Raw genomic sequence first — 19,055 nt, 5'->3', positions numbered from 1 at the left:
ACACCAGAGAAATCTTGCAATAGTAGTTTCATGACTATGAGTGGAAATTCAAAGAAAACATTTATGATCTAATATGCCCACTCCATGTTTCCTCCCTCTTGAGCACTAAGCATAAATAAAATCTTAAAAAAAAAAAAAAAAAGGGCGCCTGGGTGGCTCAGATGGTTAAGCATCTGCCTTCGGCTCAGGTAGTGGTCCCAGAGTCCTGGGATCGAGTCCCGCATCGGGCTCCCTGCTCCTTGGGACCCTGCTTTTCCCTCTGCCTCTCTCTCTCTCATGAATAAATAAATAAAATCTTAAAAAAAAAATAACCACCAACTTCATACAGCAAAAGTGTAGCTCTTTCCGCCCAAGGGTCCTGAGACTGTGCTACTAAATAAACTAAGTTGCACCATACAAGGCTCAAGAATTCTTTCTTGACCATTATGTTCCACCACCATGCAAATCAACCACTGTTCTTTTTCACTCCCCTTTCACCACCCCTAGACCCAAGTTCAGGAGTCAAAGTCCATGGGAAAAATACTGAAATATACCAAAATGTACCATTCAAAATGGGTTGTGATGGGAACAGCCATCTTCCAGTAATTCACCAAAATGATCAACACAAAGGGAAAAAGGAAAGACACCCACTGTATGTTCTCTAGCTTTTTAGAAAACATGGGGCTGTTCCTTTGGCCACATACATGCAAATCTACAAGAAAGGTGATATTGTAAACATCAAGGGGATGGGCACTATTCAAAAAAGAAAGCCCCCACAGATGTTACCATGGCAAAACTGGAAGAGTGACAATATTACCCAGAATGCTGTTGGCATTGCTGTAAACAAATAAGGGCAAGATTCTTGCCAAGAGAATTCATGTATTGAGCATTTTAAGCATTTGAAGAGCCAAAATAGCTTCTTGAAGCATGTGAAGGAAAATGATCAGAAAAAGAAGGAAGCCAAAGAGAAAGGTTTTTGGGTTCAACTGAAGCAACAGCTTGATCCGCCCAGAAAAGCACATTTTATAAGAACCAATGGACAGGAACCTAAGCTGTTGGAACCTATTCCCTATGAATTCATGGCATGATAAGTGTAAAAAAATTCTAAGCAGAAACACACAAAAAAATCAGGCAATACTCCAGGTCTCCGGGAGAGTAACCAAAAGAAAACATAAACTCAGGTTTGCTTTTCTTTGTAGTGCCTTATGGCCAAAATACTGGCAGAGGGAGCCGCCCTTAAAATACTCTCATATATTTTCAGAGTATCATTTCTCTAAAAGATTATGTTACTGCTCATCTATTAGCATGAAAATTGTATAGTTCCAATCCCCTCCATGAAACAAATCTAGGAAAAAAAATAAGGTCCACATTTCCTTTTTACAATTAAAGGTTACCTTTTGTCAAATTTTAAAACAATAGAAATGCTCTCAAAGTTTTCACTCTTTTTCTCCAAATAAATACATATTTATTTTTAAATAAATTATCAATTTATAAAAACCTTTAAAACTTTAGACATTATTTCATGTAACTCCATAGCTAGAATCATGAGCTTTCTGAACGGACAAGAACATTTTTGTACATAGGCTATCTGATTAAATCAAAATATTTATGAGATGGTTATAATTATACACTATTGTTCATATGCTACTTCCATAAAGTATAATAATACTTTTTTATTTCCTGATTTGAAATTCAGGTTGTATTACAGTTGGCCAGAATGAAAATAAATTAAGATACTAAAAATGAAGAAAGCTATTGCCTGAGTCACCTAACACATACTAAAAAAGTTAGGTTTCAGAATGTGGGTGTGTTTTTTCTTAACCTAGGTAAGGGATACACAGGTATTTTCTGTTGTTGTTCTTTAAATTCTTCTTATGCATTTTTCACTATATGTACGTATGGTATATTTCTCAATGAACTTTTTTTTTAACTGAAGTATAGTTCCAAACTTTGGGGGCTGTCTCTGCCTTTACCAGTAATCTCTCTCAGTCTTCTAAATGACCAATTTCAAAACTAATTTCTTAAATACTCTATTTCTTTACATAGAAGATATTAAATAAAAAACACACAGCCATAAAGATACTAAACAAAGAACACAGTGGCCACATAGTCTGGCAGGTCTGACAACTGTTAAAGAGTCCTTATTAAAGGTAGTGATATTTCTTAAAAATCAATGTAGAACCAGAAACTAGATAATAGAGAATTAGACATGAAGCTCCTGCCTCCAGTATATTAAAAAATTCTTAAGGGCAGGACTGCATCTTATTCACAGCCTTTAGCACACAGTTTCACATTTAATATTTGTGGAACTAAATGACCCCTAATGTGGCTATTACTGTGTAGGGACTACAGTACCTACCCATCATTTTCTCAACTAAATGTAAGATCTCTATTTGCAAAATAGGAAAAATTATTTCACTCTTGGGTTTCAATGAAATGCAAGTCCAGGATATGTAGCTACAAATGTGCAAGGGTATGATTTTCTTTTCATGTTTACAAAATGGGTTTGCATACAACACAATCTCTACTGTTTCATTAATAAAAATATTAATACTTTTTAAGAAATGAAGTAATAAATAGTAAGACATCACTCTACCTATCTATAATATGTGTAGCTGGCAATACATATTTTACAAGGATATGCTTAGTAATATTCTTTGTTCTTTAATATAAGATTTCTCTCACAAGAGGAATCTTAGGGCAGGTCTAGCCTGTTATATTCTCTTTCTCTGGATGAGAGGCAATTTACCCAGTGATAGATACTGAGGTTAATACCTAGTAACTGTTAGTGGCAAACTTAAAGAGGAAACCTGAGATTTGACCTTCTTTGCCTCACCTTCTCTTCTTCACCTTCCAAAGGAGGATACTGGTTTTGAGCCAAAAACAAGTAATTCAGTGTGTAGCTTTGTGTACTAGACAACAAAGTGAAACTATCTGCCCTGGAACTGCTGCTATTTGGATTTTCTTAGTTCTGTTCTCCCTTCTTTCTGTGTGTCTGTCTCTCTAAGAGGCTTATGTGGTAAAAGCAACCTGGGGGTGCCTTTATCCTGTCCCATTTGAAGACCAAATAGAGCAGGGCTCAGGGTTCCTTAGGCCTGCTGCTAGTCTAGGGAAAATGCGCACTCAAGATCACTTACCAGGTCAGTTCACAAAACTGAAAGGTGTATATACAGTCAGAGCCAAAGGCAATACAGCCAAGCTTTTGCCTGGATATTCTCTATGCATGTTGTGCCCCTGGAGATGTCAGATATAGAATAGAAACTCAATGGAAAATTCAACTGAGGTCCTGATCTTTTCCATATTTACCATGACTTCAACATTAAAAAAAAGTGCCAAAAAAAAAACTTGATAAGGACTTTGATGGCTATTTTTAAAAATTAAATTTGCCTGTTTTCCACAATATTCTGTTTAGGGAAAAGAAAAAGCTAAGCTAGAAAATAAGGAATAAGGCTTTCAAAATCATTAGCATTTTTAATCATTATTATTTCAATCATTATTATATCTTCTCTCTTATAAGGAGACTATTCTGTCCTCATGTATTACCTCTCTAATATCCAACAACACAAGGGCAATTAGTATAGATGCCATCAGATCTATTATCTGCGTATCTTTAAATCATTACAAAATGAAATATACATATAACTAATATTTTTGCCTCATTAGACATCTTTGATATGCTGATTTTTCTAAGTAAATCTTATAACAAATACTTCACGTATCCTTATATTAATTCCACTTTTTCTCTCCTTTCCCATTCCTATCCCCCTTCCACTACTAACTCTGCCTTCTTTTCTCTCCTCTCTTCACGTTCCCTTGTCTGTGCCACAGAAGAGTACCACAAAAACTCGAGGGCACTGCTTAAGCCTCCTAGGTTTGCTGACCTCAAGTTGAGAAATCCAATTCTAGAAATTTGGTAATCACCTATTATGTATACTTTCATCCCAATTCTAAATTCAAAGATCAAATTAGACAAGAGTTCAGTGCTAAGGAGATGACAAAGTATTAGCCACTAATAAACTACTATAGTATCTGAAAGTACATATGAACAAACGGGGCTGAGATTCAGGTTCTCTGTAAGCATGAGGTTAAACAATCAGCATTTTGGATTGTTCCAGAATGACAAGGCAATGAAAAAGTTCTGAGGAATTTACAATTTTATAAACTTTCTTCAGGACAAAACATATGTTTAAAATTTGTCACGCAGGATGCTTTGCTGTCCTGCCACACTCACATCAGCTGAAGGAGCTCTTAGCCAAGCCACTGGAAAAGGGAAAGAGAAGAGAGCCCTATGGACATCTGAGATCACATGTGTTACTCTCTCCCATTTTTGTTAAAATTCTGCAAAGGTTTTCAAACAGTTCCCCTCCTTGCACAGGGAATAAGCTAGCTTTTCTTTTAAAAGCCATACAGAACGCGTGTGCCAGAATTACGAAATCCAGAAAATTAACACAGATGCATACTTAATAAGAAAACAATTAGCCTGAGGCAGGTGGAAAACAACAAAAAAGTCAGAAATATTTTAGGCTGTCACTACATGATTTGTTTTTCAAGTTTTAATTTCGTTTTAGCCTGTCATTATATAACCTACCTTTCAAGCTTCATTTACATGCCACCATACACACCCCTCTTCCTCATATAGCCAAAATGAACTTTTTAGTTTCTCAAATCCTTCAGGTTTTTGCTCTTCATTAAACACTTCTACATATGTGCTCCCTCACCTATTACACTTATCTCTTCCTCAGAGTAACTCCACATCATCTCCTTTAATACCTTAGACTGCATAAAATACTGTCTGCTTGCACAGTATTTTTAAGCCTCACGTAATAATTTTTTAAACAGAACATCCCCACTGCATTTTGGAAAGTAAGAAAGCTTTTACAATGCCTAGAAGACTGCCTGACAAATAATATAAATCAGTAACAATCTGGCTAGAAGTATTAAGAATTCATAATGCCTTAGGAGGCTTAAGACTCTGTCCACAAACCAACTCTCCACCTACCCTATTTCCTACTCCTTTCACTCACCCGGTTTCAACTCCACGGCTCTCTGCAGCTGGTTTCTCTTCCCGGAATGGAACCGACTATCATCTACTTCTCTTTGAGGTCAGGCAATAAAATTGCCTCAATCAGGTCAGGAAAGGAGCATCTGATTTACTACTCCTCCCACTCCCAGGCGATTTCATAATTACATCTTTCCCTGTTGCTTCCTCCAATAGAGTGCTAGGTCTTCACAGAAGGGATCTTCTGTTATACTTGCCAATGTCCAGTTTATCTCTATACCTACAGCACCTAAAGCAACAGCTGATAAACAGGAGGTTCTCAAAAGTGGGGAAAGGAAAGGAGGGGGGAATGGGGTCGATATAGATTGTTTTCCTCAAGGAACTTATCAGCCCTTTCAACAAGTAATTTAAGTAATCTGTGATTTTAAACCCCTATATTTGTGACGTGTGAGTGTGTGTGTGTGTGTGTGTGTGTGGCATTAAGAGGATTATCGAGGCTCAAAAGAATTTCAGGAAGTAAAGAACCCATACCAAAAATGATTTGGACATTTTGTTGTTGTTGTAAAGTCGATTGCACGAAACAAATAACATAAGTTTTAATTAAGCAAAGTAATAGTGAGAAGGTTAAATTCAGAAGTCCTAGGAAACCCCACCTGCCCAGCACAGGGCCTGGAAAGTATTTAGAATTTAAATTAGTGCGTTGAAGTCATGCTTCCGTATTCTAAAAACCTAGTAATCCCGGCGGTTCGCCACATTCCTTATAAAAGTTTTACTCTTTTCCCGCCGCCTTCATTCACCTCGCAAAGTCCGCCCGCGGCGCTCGGCACTGCTTCGCGGCGCTCGGCACTGCGTCCCCCCACCCAGCAGAGGGCAGTGGGCCTCCGCGATGGCCTCACACGGAATGCGCAGCTGAGCCCGGGCAGGTCTCCGCTTGGAATTCGTGTGGAGAAACACTAAAGTCTATTATACAGCGACAAACTAGAGTCCTCTCTCATATGACACTTCAAGTACAGTCCCTACGGCCACTCGGTCCCGCAGACCTCAAGGCGGGCAGCATCCCCTTCCGCTCCCCCCCCCGACCTTCTTCCGCTTTTCGCTCCCTTCTTCCGCTCCCCCTGGACTCTCTTCCTCTTGCCGGGGTTTCCCTTTCGTTCCGCCGCGGGCGTTCACTCGTCTCGGGTCCTCGTCCCTTTTCCCGGCTGCTTTACCGTCGCCCGCGTCTCCTCCTCTCCTGGCGCCCCTTTAAGTTCTCCAGCGGGCACGCCTGATTCCGGAAGTCCTGCCCGGTCGCCCAGCGCCTCCCATGCTCCCGCGCTATGGCGGGCCTGTGCGGGCCCCGCCTTGGGTCGTCAGCGAACCCGGGATGAATGGACCTGCTTCGCGTTAAGGGCGTTAAGGACTGGCTGGTCCAGCGAAGCTTATAGACTCCCACTTATTTTTCAGGCTCCCTCTATACGTGGGAAGAGTGGAGGGAGAAGAAAGCCAGGTTAGGGAATTTTGAAAGAGAAGGGGAGAGGAAGGTACCAAAAGCTGTTACTTCTTGAACATCTTTTCTGCGTTATTGAACGCAGAAAGTATTTGTCTTTTTTTTTTTTAACGAATACTCAACATATGCCCTGCATGTGATACGATTTTTATAAAGCTTAGCAGGCTTAGAATTCTGTGCCAGTAGCTATCCTACGGAGCCAACAGGACTCTCTTCGGAAGACAGCTGGAAAGGAATGCCATTTTCCACTAGGATTGGGATCGTTTTGTCAAAAAGGAGGAACAGAAGGTAGATCTTAGTAAATAAGGGAATAGGCTGGTGGGAGGAACAAAGTGCTAAGAAGGGGAGATGAGAAGCAAGTTTTAGGGTATGGAGATGTGGATAGTAGGGAAGAATTGGGAACCAAGTTTGGACCGATGGGAAGAAGTCCAAATATTGAAAGTATTTAATTCCAATTTAATATGAAATGAGCAGCCATTACACTGTTGAGCAGGAAATTCACTTGATTAAATGGTGATTTGGGAGAATTAGTTTGTAAAGTGGGGGTAACTAGATGTATTGTTTATGCTATAAATTTGTATGTGGTTATATGGTACTGCACAAGTTCTGTGTATTGGTGTATGGGACTGTGGCTTTACAAGGTTGGCAGCTGTGGCTAAGAGGTTTGGCCTTTAACATTTTTTGTGTAGATTCCCTGCTGGTATGTATCTTTTTTTTTCCCCCCATCCCCCCACCCCCTTCCCCTCTAGAACCCTCAGTTTGTTTCTCAGAGTCCATTGTCTCTCATGGTTTTCTTAAGTTCAAACAAAGTGTGTCTTTACGGATGATACTATCTCATGCCTTATCTTTTTGCCAAGCATGTAGTTATTTGCTAGTTCTCAGAATTTACCAACAAGTTGAGGAGATACAATGTTTTTAAAAGTTTTAAGAATTCACACACTATCAAAAGAGGTCCAAAGCACCTTAGGGATTTGGAGGAGGGAAAAGAGGTTGGCAACTAGTGAAAATCAAGGAAGGTGGCCCCAAAAGAGGGCATTTATGCATTTTCAGTACTATGACTAATATGCTAACAGATAAAACAGCATTTCCTTTTTTCTAATTGTGCTGAAGTAGTGCCTTTTCACCCATAGCTATGTGAGTGTAATAGGAGAGAATGGGAATTTGCAGTGAGGTGTCCGGTGTCAGGTAGTGTATTAACGGAACCAACATGAGTTCTCTCTTTGGTGAATCAGAAACTGCACAGGTTGACAAAGAAAACTTATTTACAGCAAATGAGATCGTGGGGAATGGCTGCCAAAGCCATGACTCCCTGAGAGCGGCTGAATTCCTTTTGTTTAGGGTTAGAAGGAATATTTAGATAGGGAGGCCTTGTCATCCTATGTACAGGCAGGCATAAGGTCATGCATAGCTTAAGGAAACATGCCTATGTATACATTATGTGTTATGCAGAGGAGGCTGAGGCTCCTCCTTGGGTGGAGATTTTAGTATTATAATGAGGTAAAGATCATTGTAGGTCATTCTAGAGGTCACTCCATGGTCCATCTGTGTAGGCACAAGTCAGATTTAGCTTAAATGGTCTGAATGGTCTGGGAAGGTGGGATGGCAGGAGGTCTTGTCTGGGCAGTCCCCATCCCCTGGGGAGCAGTGTTGGGTTTCCTTTGCCTGAATCAAAAAGAAAGCTGGAAAGAAGAGCTTCGGGACGAATGTAAGACAAAGGTAAGTAAGTATGAGCAAGTGGGCAGTAAAGGCCAGGTTTTGGTGCCAAGCCCATAAATTGGAACCTATTTTGAGGTTAAACCACAAAAAAAGAAGTTAAAGTGTAGTGCGTACAAGCAGGTGGGAGCTGGGAAGGCTGAGACCAAAATAGCTGGTACTTGCTTCCCATATCCTGTAGAAAGAGGGAAAGTTCTTCTATTTCAAGACTAGTCTTTCTCATTTCTTTTCTAGTAGCATTCTGATTACTCATCTGTATGTATAGCATTCCACTGTACTTGCACATACAACCTAGTGTCAAAATACCTTTTACTATAATAATGGTTGTGCCAAACCACAAACTAAAAGGTAGTGCACTATAATATTAGCAGGTTGTATCCAGTTATTTTTTAACTGCTGGCTCAATAAACAAATATTGGATGATAATTTCTTTAAACATTTGCTTTTTCATAAAATACATATCCAGGTATTCTCTGCCTCCTTCACTTGACTGTTAAACTGCTTTCTTCCTTTTACTCCATATCATGTTATAGTGAAAACTTTTCAATACAGATATCACCCACTATCTAAAAGTTACCATTGGGGCACCTGGGTGGCTCAGTCCTTAAGAGTCTGCCTTCGGCTCAGGTCATGATCCCAGGGTCCTGGGATCGAGCCCCACATCGGGCTCCCTTCTCCGTGGGAAGCCTGCTCCTCTCTCTCCCTCTCCCCCTGCTTGTGTTCCTTCTCTCACTGTGTCTCTCTCTGTCAAATAAATAAATAAAATCTTTAAAAAAAAAAAAAGTTACCATTAAACCTTTCATAAGCCAAAATGGCATAAAGCAAAGAAGAAATTACTATTTATGGGAAAATTATTGAGCAACCCCAGACCCAAAAGTGGTAATGAGACCCAGAAAATGATGCCCTCTATTCCCATTCTTATACAAAACTATCTTGGGCACAGGAGAGCCACCTAAGTTACTGGGATGGCTGTCAATTTTAAGACTCCTGTGTGAGGTTTCCTCCTCATTGGTCTAATGTGATATCCTCCACATCCCCGGTCTAGCCACCTCTGGCCAAGAGACCTCCACCTAGAGCCAGCCAAACCGGTACCCGACTGAATTAAAACCCAACCGGGGACTGTTTCCTAGGGAAGCTGGCTGTAAAGACTACTTGTGTTGGAATGTCGCTTAGACCATGGTGGATTTCTATTTTCATCAGTGTCCCCTACTGACTACTTGAATTACAACATTGGGTAATTTCCTCTTATAAAACTTTTCTAGTGTTTTCCATGGGTTAAAAACAGGTTTTTCTCAACATGGCACAGTATTTCAACCCATTCATTGGCACCATTTGTAGTCGAGAGTGCAATGGGGAAGTGGAAGGATGCCAGCATCCCAACAAACCCTCGCACAGGGCAAGGTTTGTTCATAGCGATTTTCATCCAAGGGATGCCTCTGCTCCCTTTGACACTGGGAACCTCTGACACATCCTGTGTGGGATGCCACCTGGGAATTGGGGACGGGAGATTTTCTTGGTAATACACCTTCTCAGTCCCCAAGGACTCTCTCTTGGGATGCCTTTTAACCCACTGGAAACAATTCAGATTGCTAGATTTAAGGAAAAATAGGACTCCTCTTCTGTAGCACTGTATGACCTCAATACTCCTTAGGAGACAAGGAACAATGGCCCATTAAGCTTCAGTATGATCTCTCAGTTAGATTTCTTCTACAGGAAACAGGACAAATGGGCTGAGGTCCTCTGTATGCAGGCATTCATGACCCCAAGTCAGGATCCCGACCTATGGGCCTCTTGCAGAATGTTTGGCCGCTAACCAAGCTACTAAACCCCGCTTCCAACATTGGATGATGGTTATCTAAAAAGGCCTCCTCCTCCTCCTAATAGACCCAGGTTGCCAAAGGAATCACAGGCCCTCCCTCATAAAGGGGATGCTGACTCTCTCACTGTTCCTCCTCCTAATAGACCCAGGTAACTCTTGTTGTATGGTGGGGGCTTCTCCCGCATTCATTTCCCAGGTTAATGGGTATGATAATTGGAGTCAGTTGTCTGTGGTCAGGCTACCTCAGGACAGGGACCTTAAGGAATAGGCCCAAGCAGCTGTTGAAACGCCTTTGGTTTCAGGGAAGTTCCCTGTCTCTTCTGGTCGGACATGGAATGCCTGTTTTCACTTTTTGTTGGTGAGAAAAAAACAAACTCTCTGTTCCATCTGTCTGAGCTGATAAGCTTTGGGATGATGAGTCCTCTTTATCCGCCCTGTGGCCTTCCATCCACTTGCAGCCTTGCTGGCCGCGCCTCACCTTTTCTGCCTCGGGTTCCTCCTCCTGTTTCTGCACCAACACCGGTATGGCCTGTATAACCGCTCCTATACCATCTCAGTGCCTCCAGCACCATCAGCTCCTACTCTTCCTACCCTCACTATCAAGGAGTGAAAAGCACCCCTCCTTAGACTTAAACGGACCACTGCAGATTTCTCCGTCAATGCCCCAAGTAAAAATTGACAGTGGGCAATAAATTAATTGAATTTTGGCAGATACAGGTGCAACATATTCTATATTAAAGCTGATTTGAGTTTGTTGGTTTCATTAAGATTGATATATCTTTGGAGTTGTCAACATTAAGTATAAAACTTTTATCAAGGTTTAGTAAAGGTCAAATAGGCTTGTGTTATCTCTTGCAATTTGTCAACAAAATATGACATAAAATGATGGTTAATTTTGTCTGTCTCAAAGTTTTCACAGGTAATTGTTAAAATAGCTTTCAGAATCTTCAGTGGCCTGGAACTTGGCGATTTTACTTGGATGATGGGTTGGATTGAATTCACTGGCTGTCTCACTCTTCCAAATGAGATAAGATACTGAAACATTGATTATTGAGCATAAGGTTTATCTGTTTTTGGCTTCTTACTGAAGAGAAACTGAGAATACTTGGGTCTGTTGGTAAACATGCTTTATGCTTTATTAAAAGATTATACTATGGAAAAACATGTTTTTAGAAATTATTAAATGTATTTATAAATTGGCCAATCTAAAGAATTCTGGCGTAATTGACAGCTCACAATTGGTTACTACTTAATTTTCACTGGAGACTAAGGATTCTAAGAGTTAAAATTCTGGTAAATGTAATTAAGACTGATGGAAATAAGGAAGGCACTCTGTATGTAGGACAGTAGGAGATATATAAGAAAGATATAAGAAATTACAGTATATTTTGTTGAAGGAAAAAGAAAGTAATTTTGTCCTAGAATGAGACTGGTTGTTTGGAAAGAAAGGGCTTAGGACAAAATCTGAATGCAAAAGAAAGTTGTAGAAAGTTTGTGAAGGAAAGCTTTAGAAAAGAATTTTATGTGTGGTCAGGACTAAGGTTGAAATGAATGGATTTTAAAAGTACACTAGTATAAGATTGAGATTCTGCTTTTCTCTGTTAAAAAGACAAAAGTTTTTCTTGGATTATTGGTCTGCTCTTCATAAGAAAATGTAAACAAAGTTTGTTTTTTTTTTCTCTTTTCTTTCTGCCCAGAAAACCAAAGCTTCTGTATTTTGTTTTTATCAGGTCTTTGATTACTTAAGAAAGTTAAAACTTCTCAGTGTTAAAGGAGCTAAGTTTTACTAACAACTATATAACTTCCTGTAGAATTCCTTATTGCCATCTTGGTTAAATACTAATATTAAATTTATAATGATCTGTAATTCTATTGAGGCATGTGCTTTAAAACTTTCTGACTTTTTAAACAAATTTCCTGAAATTTAAATGGCAAGTGAAGTCTTTGTGACTAATTAGGCTTGTTCATTTGGTATGTAAATTACTTGGAAAGCCCTGTCAAACCAGTGATGACATCCCTTGGGTTATATTGTATGGGTAAATGCTATAACTATTCAAGAAAATATATGAAATTTTTGAAGTTTTAATATGTCCTAATATAAGGTCATCACTTAATATTCTGATTATTGAAGTGTTATGTATCGTAGAAATAACTGGATTTCCTTGTCAGCTAGATTAAAATGAACTCTCATATCAGATCTTTAACCATGTCCACTTCCGAGGTTTTTTGTCGTGTCATTTATACTTATTGTTCTGATGCTCTTACGAAATGAATTTTGTTTTCAAGGAGATTCATGCAAAGGACTTTTTATTGACAAATACAGGTATTTGATATCTTTAAGCTCATAAAACTGAACTGGATAAAAATTTCCAGAACTAATGGGAAAGCTGCATTCAAGCTGAACAAAAATTAATAACATGGGACTAAATGAATTGAGAAAGATGATTATAGTTTTTATGACTCTTGTTTGAAACATTGCTGGTTCTCTAATGTATGTTCTTTTAGGTTAAGGAAGTTTTCTTTTAAGATATCTGTGACTTACGCAAATATGATAAAATATTCCTTTGCAAACAAATCGAAGCATCTAACTTTTCTCCCTACCTGAACCCTCCAGAATTCAGAAACTCTCAGTAAGTATTCTTTCCATGGTAATTATAATTATTTGCATAATTTTGATGAGAACCTATTCTCCTTGTAACAGGACACCATTTGGAAACATTGGTTATATTACTTTGACTGGAAGGTCCTATTTGAGAGGCACATGCATAAACTCAGCTATCACCAGACAGCTTTAAGGAATTAAGGTTGACTTTATGGAGCCAACAGAGCCTGACATCTTGGAAATGTTAGCCTGATACCTTGCTTACAGAGTTCCTAGCAGCCTTACCAGGTGAGTAAAGAATGTCACTTCCTGGCAGGCGCGGGAACCTCAGGATATTTGGGGGACCTGGAAAAGAGGAATACACCAAAATCTACTGGTATTGCAGACAAGTCTAAGGACAAGTATTTGGCTTGGCTCTGGCCTTGAGAGGCTATTGAAAGTTCAATCAATACAAATTTTCCAGCAAAGCAGATTTTCTTTTTTTTTTTTTTTTTAAAGATTTTATTTATTCACTTGACAGAGAGACAGCGAGAGAGGGAACACAAGCAGGGGGAGCGGGAGAGGGAGAAGCAGGCTTCCCACTGAGCAGGGAGCCCGACGTGGGACTTGATCCCAGGACCCTGGGATCATGACCTGAGCCAAAGGCAGACGCTTAACGACTGAGCCACCCAGGCGCCTGAGCAAAGCAGATTTTAAAGGATCTCTATGATCAACCACTATTCTTGCTGACCTTATGTAAATAATTAGGCCAAGTTTGTTAAAACTGGACTTGTTTTACAGACAAATTAGTCTTGATTTGGCTATCTCTGGAAATAAAGGTAAATTTAGAAAGAAAAATTATTTTTCAAATAATGTATTCTTATGAATGTTAGATTCTAGTTTTGATTAATTGTCATAAATGTTTGTCTAAACTAGACAACTTGAGGTAAACTTCAGAGAGAGTGCCATAATAACTCATATATAGATAATCTTCCTGCTTGTTACTCTGTGGAGATAATAAAAGGAACCCCATGGACATGATTATTTAAACAGCTGGACAGGGGCACCTGGGTGGCTCAGTCGGTTAAGCGTCTGCCTTTGGCTCAGGTCATGATCCCAGGATCCTGGGATCGAGCCCCGCATCGGGCTTCCTGTTCCATGGGAAGCCTGCTTCTCCCTCCCCCAGTCCCCCTGCTTGTGTTACCTATCTCTCTGTCAAGTAAATAAAATCTTTAAAAAAAAAAAAGTTTTAAACAGCTGGACAATGAGATGGACTCCCCAACAATTGTGTAACTCAGCTGTCACCTTGATCAATTCTATGTGGCTGGAATAAAAAGTTGCTCCTTAAAATCCAGAACATACCCTACTCCATGGGGTTAACTATGGACTTATGGAAATAATAGTTGGCCCCACCCTCCTTATAATTGGATTGGATAATTGGGGATGCCCTTTTCTCCTGGGACAAATCATCTCCCACTTGCCAGTGATTCCTTGTAATTAAGATATTGTTAAGATTAGACATCACACAAAGAAGGCTTCTTAATGGTTTTATCCCTTAGCCATATTTGTCCTGGGAGTCACTGTCTATCGATGTAAAATTACAAGTAGAGGCTTTAGCCAAGCATACAGTGGCCACCTTTGACCAAACCCAAAATGAAGTCACCCACAAATTCGAAAAGTGGCCCTCCAAAACCTAATGACCCTTGATACCCTAACTGCAAGTCAAAGAAAAAGTTATTATGCTAATATTACGACTCTGTTGTGTATATATCCCAGATGACTGCTAATGTATCCAAAGTTTTAGCACACATGCACACCACATCTAAATGGTAACTCTTTTTACAGCAGAGATGTAATGTTTTATTTAGTCTTACAACTTTGGTCTTTCTGATTCACACAGAAGAAACTCAACCAAGAAGAAATTCTTCTTCAATTTTAACCGTTATTTTAAGATTTGCCTACTGGAATGATAACTTTTTAAATTTTGTAGTAAACTCCCATTCAATAGAATTAAACTGTCACCTGAGAAATTTAGTTGAGAGTTGACTGCTCACACAATGAACATTCTGTTTGCATAAAGCATTTGCTCCAGTATGGAAACAGTAGGGTCAATATTTCATCTATAAAGACATGTTGGGAATCAATCTTTAAATTTTAAACTGTAGCTGTTAACAAGTTAATTATTTCAGAATTACCTGTTAAGCAATCAAGTACTAAAGCGAAGCCTTATTTCAGTATGATTTTAGGGTCTTTCAGGTCCTAGGAGGCCCTGTCCTGGGCACTGAGAATCCAATGGTGAACAAAGATATGATTGCAGTTGTCTAGGAGGAGGGCATGACAAACTGAAGCAAATAGTCAAAATAGGATTACTGTGGAGAAAGAAAAAATAGAGAGGGATTTTTTCCCCCCCTACATTTTAGTTTATTTTAATTGTCAGTAAATAGATGAACATGAAGGTTAGGATGACAAAACAAATAATTTTCCTTTCAACATCTACCTGAATTCCCAATGAATAAATTACAGACAAAGTTTTACTTAATGATTTATAAACATAAGAAAAGTAACTGTTTACTGAGCACCTACTATATACCAAAGTGACATACATGAACTCTAATTGGGGACAGTACCAAAGTGGGCAATTGCTGTTTTTCATACAAACTGGAGTTTCAGCCTTCACTCCCCCACCCCCAATCACCTTGCCACCTTGGTGTCTCCACTGTATGGAAATCCTCGCAGCACATCTCAAGGGTGGTGTCGCTGATTTCATTTTATAGATGAGGAAACTGAGATTAGGTGGTTAAATAAATTGCCAAAGGCCTCACAGCTTCTAAATGCAAAAGTTATAACTCAAACCCAAATCCTGTGGGTTATTTTCTTTACAGTGCTTCAATAATTGTTATGTTTCTCTTTTGTATCTATACTCAATACTGGGCTATATTAAAAAAAAAAAACATTCCTCCATTTGGTTTCTTATACCATTTTTAGAGCTTCTTCTACCTCATTTTTTTTTCTTTACTCAGATTTATGTCTGAGTAAAAAAGAAGAAAGGGTATTTTAAGACAGCCAGCAAACATTTCTGATTGTGTGGCTACACAGCCAGGCTGATGTAGAGGTGAGGAGTGAGTGAGTAGAGTGTTCAAAACTGATATTCCCAGTGTTAGGTTCAATATTCTTAATTCCTGTTTTATATTCCCTGTGCAGGTCCCGGGCCAATTGGTCCTCAAATTGCTTTCTTAGTCTGGCTCTATTTTGCAAACGAATGAACTCCATTGCCAGTTGGTATATTGCCAGTGTAGGACAGCAGAGAGAAACTGAAGGCTGAGAGGAAGTGGGTAGACATGCTCTGCTCCATCTCCTTGATGGCGGCGCCTTGATTGGCAGCAGTTGCGTTTCTTAATGGCACTCCAGCTCCGGAAAGGTGACATGGCCCCTGTGCTCTGACCGTGCTGCCTCTGCCTTTTGTCCCTTCAGGCTGAGATGGGGGAACTAGTGGGTGGCCGTTGTTGCTAACCTCTGGATGGTGTGGCTGTCCTGTTGGGCTTCTCAGTTTTTCATCTCCTGTGTAACCGTTCCCCCTCAATAAAGTCCTGCTGTTTTAAAAATTCAGGTGGTTTTTCATATGCTATCATTTTTATGTGGAACATAAAAAAAATGAATAAACAAAGAAAAAGCAGAAACAGACTCATAAATACAGAGAACCAGCTGATGGTGGGCAAAGGGGAAGGGGGGAATGGGCGAAACAGGTGAAGGGGAGTGGGAGGTATAGGCTTCCAGTTATGGAATGAATAAGGCAAGGGGCTAAATGCACAGCATAGTCCATGGTACTATAATATAGTCCATGGTATTATAATAGTATTGTATGGTAACCGACGGTAGCTACTACACTTGGGGTGAGCCTAGCATGACAGAGAGAGTTGTTGAATCACAATACTGTACACCTGAAACTGATGAAACATTGTGTGTCAACTCTATTTCAATTAAAAAGAAAAAAAGAATTCAGGTAGTTTTTGTTTTCCTGATTGGATCTTGACATTTACCCAAAACACTTTATACTTCATTATAAAGATCTGTGTACTTTGTGATTATATATTTAATAAATATACATTTAATAAATATACTTCATGCACTTGTGAGTGTATATTTAATAAATGTCTTCTTAGCCAAACTCTATGTTTCATGAGGGCAGAGACCATGCCTGTCTCCTTCACCCCTGCATTACAGTAATTGCCAGGTGAGAGGTGTTTAATACTTATTTGTGGAATGAATGAATGGATGAATAAGATGAATCATAAAGTTTTTCTCTCCTCAAAGCATCTGTCACCTCCTCACGTCTTATTCTTGCCCTGAAATAACAAGGTAGAATAACAACAAAACAAGCTAGTTCTTCTGTAGTTACTGACACATCCTCATGTCATTCAGGAAAAGTCAACTCACCCACAAAAATCAAGTAACATCTGCCCAAATGATTAAAATAAAAGTGAAACACTTTTAAGTACCAAAGAACAAAAGGAAATACATATTTTTCAGTATTGTATTATGATTGATCCATCAATAAATATAGCAACCATTGTTGTCTGGCACGGGAAACTGTAAAGAATTGACCATCATTTGATTTGTTTTCTTACTCATTTTTCAAAAATTTAACATTAAATCATAAAACTTTAAAAATAATTGAAAGTTTTCAAAACATGATTATTGGCTCCACAATAACTTGTAATGTGGAAATGGCATGATTTATGTAATCATTCTCTTGTAGAGTTAATTTTTGCTCTCAAGAGTACTGTAAAAAACATCCATACCATCTTTTTAAAAGATCTCTGATAAATTCCTTAGATACATTGCTAAAAGTGTCCAAAGGTCATGAATAAGTTTTAAAGGGATTTGATGTTTGTTTTCCAACTTGTTTTCTAGAGAGGTTAGACCAATTTATACTCCACCAGCAGCACATGATCGTGTTTGTCTCATTTCTGTAATTTCTTTTCTGGGTGTATTTACTACAGTTTTAAAACCAGGATCTCACTTAAACTATAAGTGTTGTTCATAAATTATACACCAGATTTGTAATGATAAACAGGTGCCAAATTGATGGCTATTCAGGTATTATAGTTGTAATAACTTGTCATATCTTTGTTCCGCTGCTTCTATTGAACTGTCCCCTTGTTTCTTTTGCCTAAAGGAGTCTACTGATAGTTCCATATGGGATATGTTTGAAACCCTCATGGTTTTAGATGCCAACTCTTACTACCATTAATTGCTTTATTCAATTTCATAATATCTAATACAAATCTGGATATAATAGGCCCTTTGTTTTAGACGCCCACTGTAACTGCCTTTTGCAGCAATAGACACAGAATCTAAAAGTAAATCCATTTTAGATTCCTTCTCATATATTTTCTCTTCCTACAATAGCATGAAGTTCTTGATAGCAAAGAAATTTTTATTAAAGGTTGGAGACTATCATCTTTGGAATTTAAATGTTTTTATTTTTTAAACTTTGAAGGTATTGAGGTTGCAATGTAAATTTTACTTAATACAGAATTACATTGTTATGGATGGTGGGAAAACTGAAGCTACATTTGCTAATGTTTTTCAGTAAGTTATTTAAATAAGTAAATCAGTGACCCAGAATATTTATTGCTATTCCACACTGAGATATACTATGCAAACTTTCCTTGGGCAAAGAGAGTTGGGATTACGCGATCAAATTATCGCATTAGATCAAAAGTGAGTATTCTACTGGCACTGTTGAGGAACCTGGACTGGATTGCCCAATGGAAGAACCAAGCGGCACTCAGAGATCTTGGAGGACAGGAGGTTTATTTAACGCTGGTGGACTCAGAGGACAGTGATCTCCGAAGGCCTGAGCCCGGAGCACAAAGGGGGCAATTTATACACTTCTACTTCTGCATACTTGGCACTTTTGGTGCGTGCGTGAAGCAGGGCAGGGAGAAGAACCCAGAAGAGCCCCAGGGCAAGGACTGGGACTCTCTCGCTGGCTTAGTCAGCCATTTTAGGACACAGATTTTCCTTATTAGCATGACTGAAATCAACCTCATTCATTTAAACCTTGAAGTAAACTTAAACTCATGTTCATAAAACATCTTCATTTAGAATTTCTTTCTTTCTTTGTTTTCTTTCTTTCTTTCTTTCTTTCTTTCTTTCTTTCTTTCTTTCTTTCTTTCTTTCTCTCTCTCTCTCTCTCTCTCTCTTTCTTTCTTTCTTTTAGAATGAAAATCTTCTTCCCTTGTAAATATGTCAGGAATCAGACTATAGATAAGGAATTTGATTTGGGCGGCAGGCAGCCTTCCTGAACTCCTTGAAGAAACATTGCATAAGCAGCCACTGACTCCTTAGACAGGTTTCTCAAGGCTTCTTGACCCTGTGGCTTACCATATTTGGACACACAAACCATATGCAACTGGAACTCATCTCCTTTATAGTAGAGCTCAGAAATCAATATGGTGAAACATGGGTGCTT

General features: G+C 39.0%; 1 protein-coding gene and 1 long non-coding RNA gene across 3 annotated transcripts in view; one reads left to right on the top strand and one right to left on the bottom strand.

Moving 5' to 3' along the window:
• The window catches only part of ECHDC1 (ethylmalonyl-CoA decarboxylase 1), a 59,267-nt gene extending 53,229 nt beyond the window's left edge, over window positions 1–6,038 (bottom strand). Inside the window, exon 1 of one of the 2 annotated variants that reach the window (XM_028117013.2) lies at window positions 5,776–6,038. The gene's annotated coding sequence lies outside the window, so the exon portion shown is untranslated. Of the gene's footprint in view, window positions 1–5,003; window positions 5,527–5,775 lie in introns of those variants that run through there. The other variant, XM_028117014.2, reaches the window with a different exon arrangement.
• Window positions 6,039–6,094: 56 nt separating this feature from the next.
• Window positions 6,095–16,183, top strand: LOC114219465 (uncharacterized). The gene is made up of 3 exons (XR_003611383.2): window positions 6,095–6,752; window positions 12,698–12,886; window positions 15,779–16,183. It is a non-coding gene; the product is annotated as an uncharacterized LOC114219465 (long non-coding RNA).
• Window positions 16,184–19,055: the final 2,872 nt, after the last annotated feature.

Source organism: Eumetopias jubatus, unplaced genomic scaffold, assembly GCF_037043125.1.
Source record: "Eumetopias jubatus isolate StellerSeaLion01/CBP00866 unplaced genomic scaffold, mEumJub1_p1.0 scaffold_6, whole genome shotgun sequence".
NCBI classification, from domain to species: Eukaryota; Metazoa; Chordata; class Mammalia; order Carnivora; family Otariidae; genus Eumetopias; species Eumetopias jubatus.
Note: the sequence above shows the minus strand (reverse complement) of the source record. Positions and strands in the feature narration are given on the sequence as shown.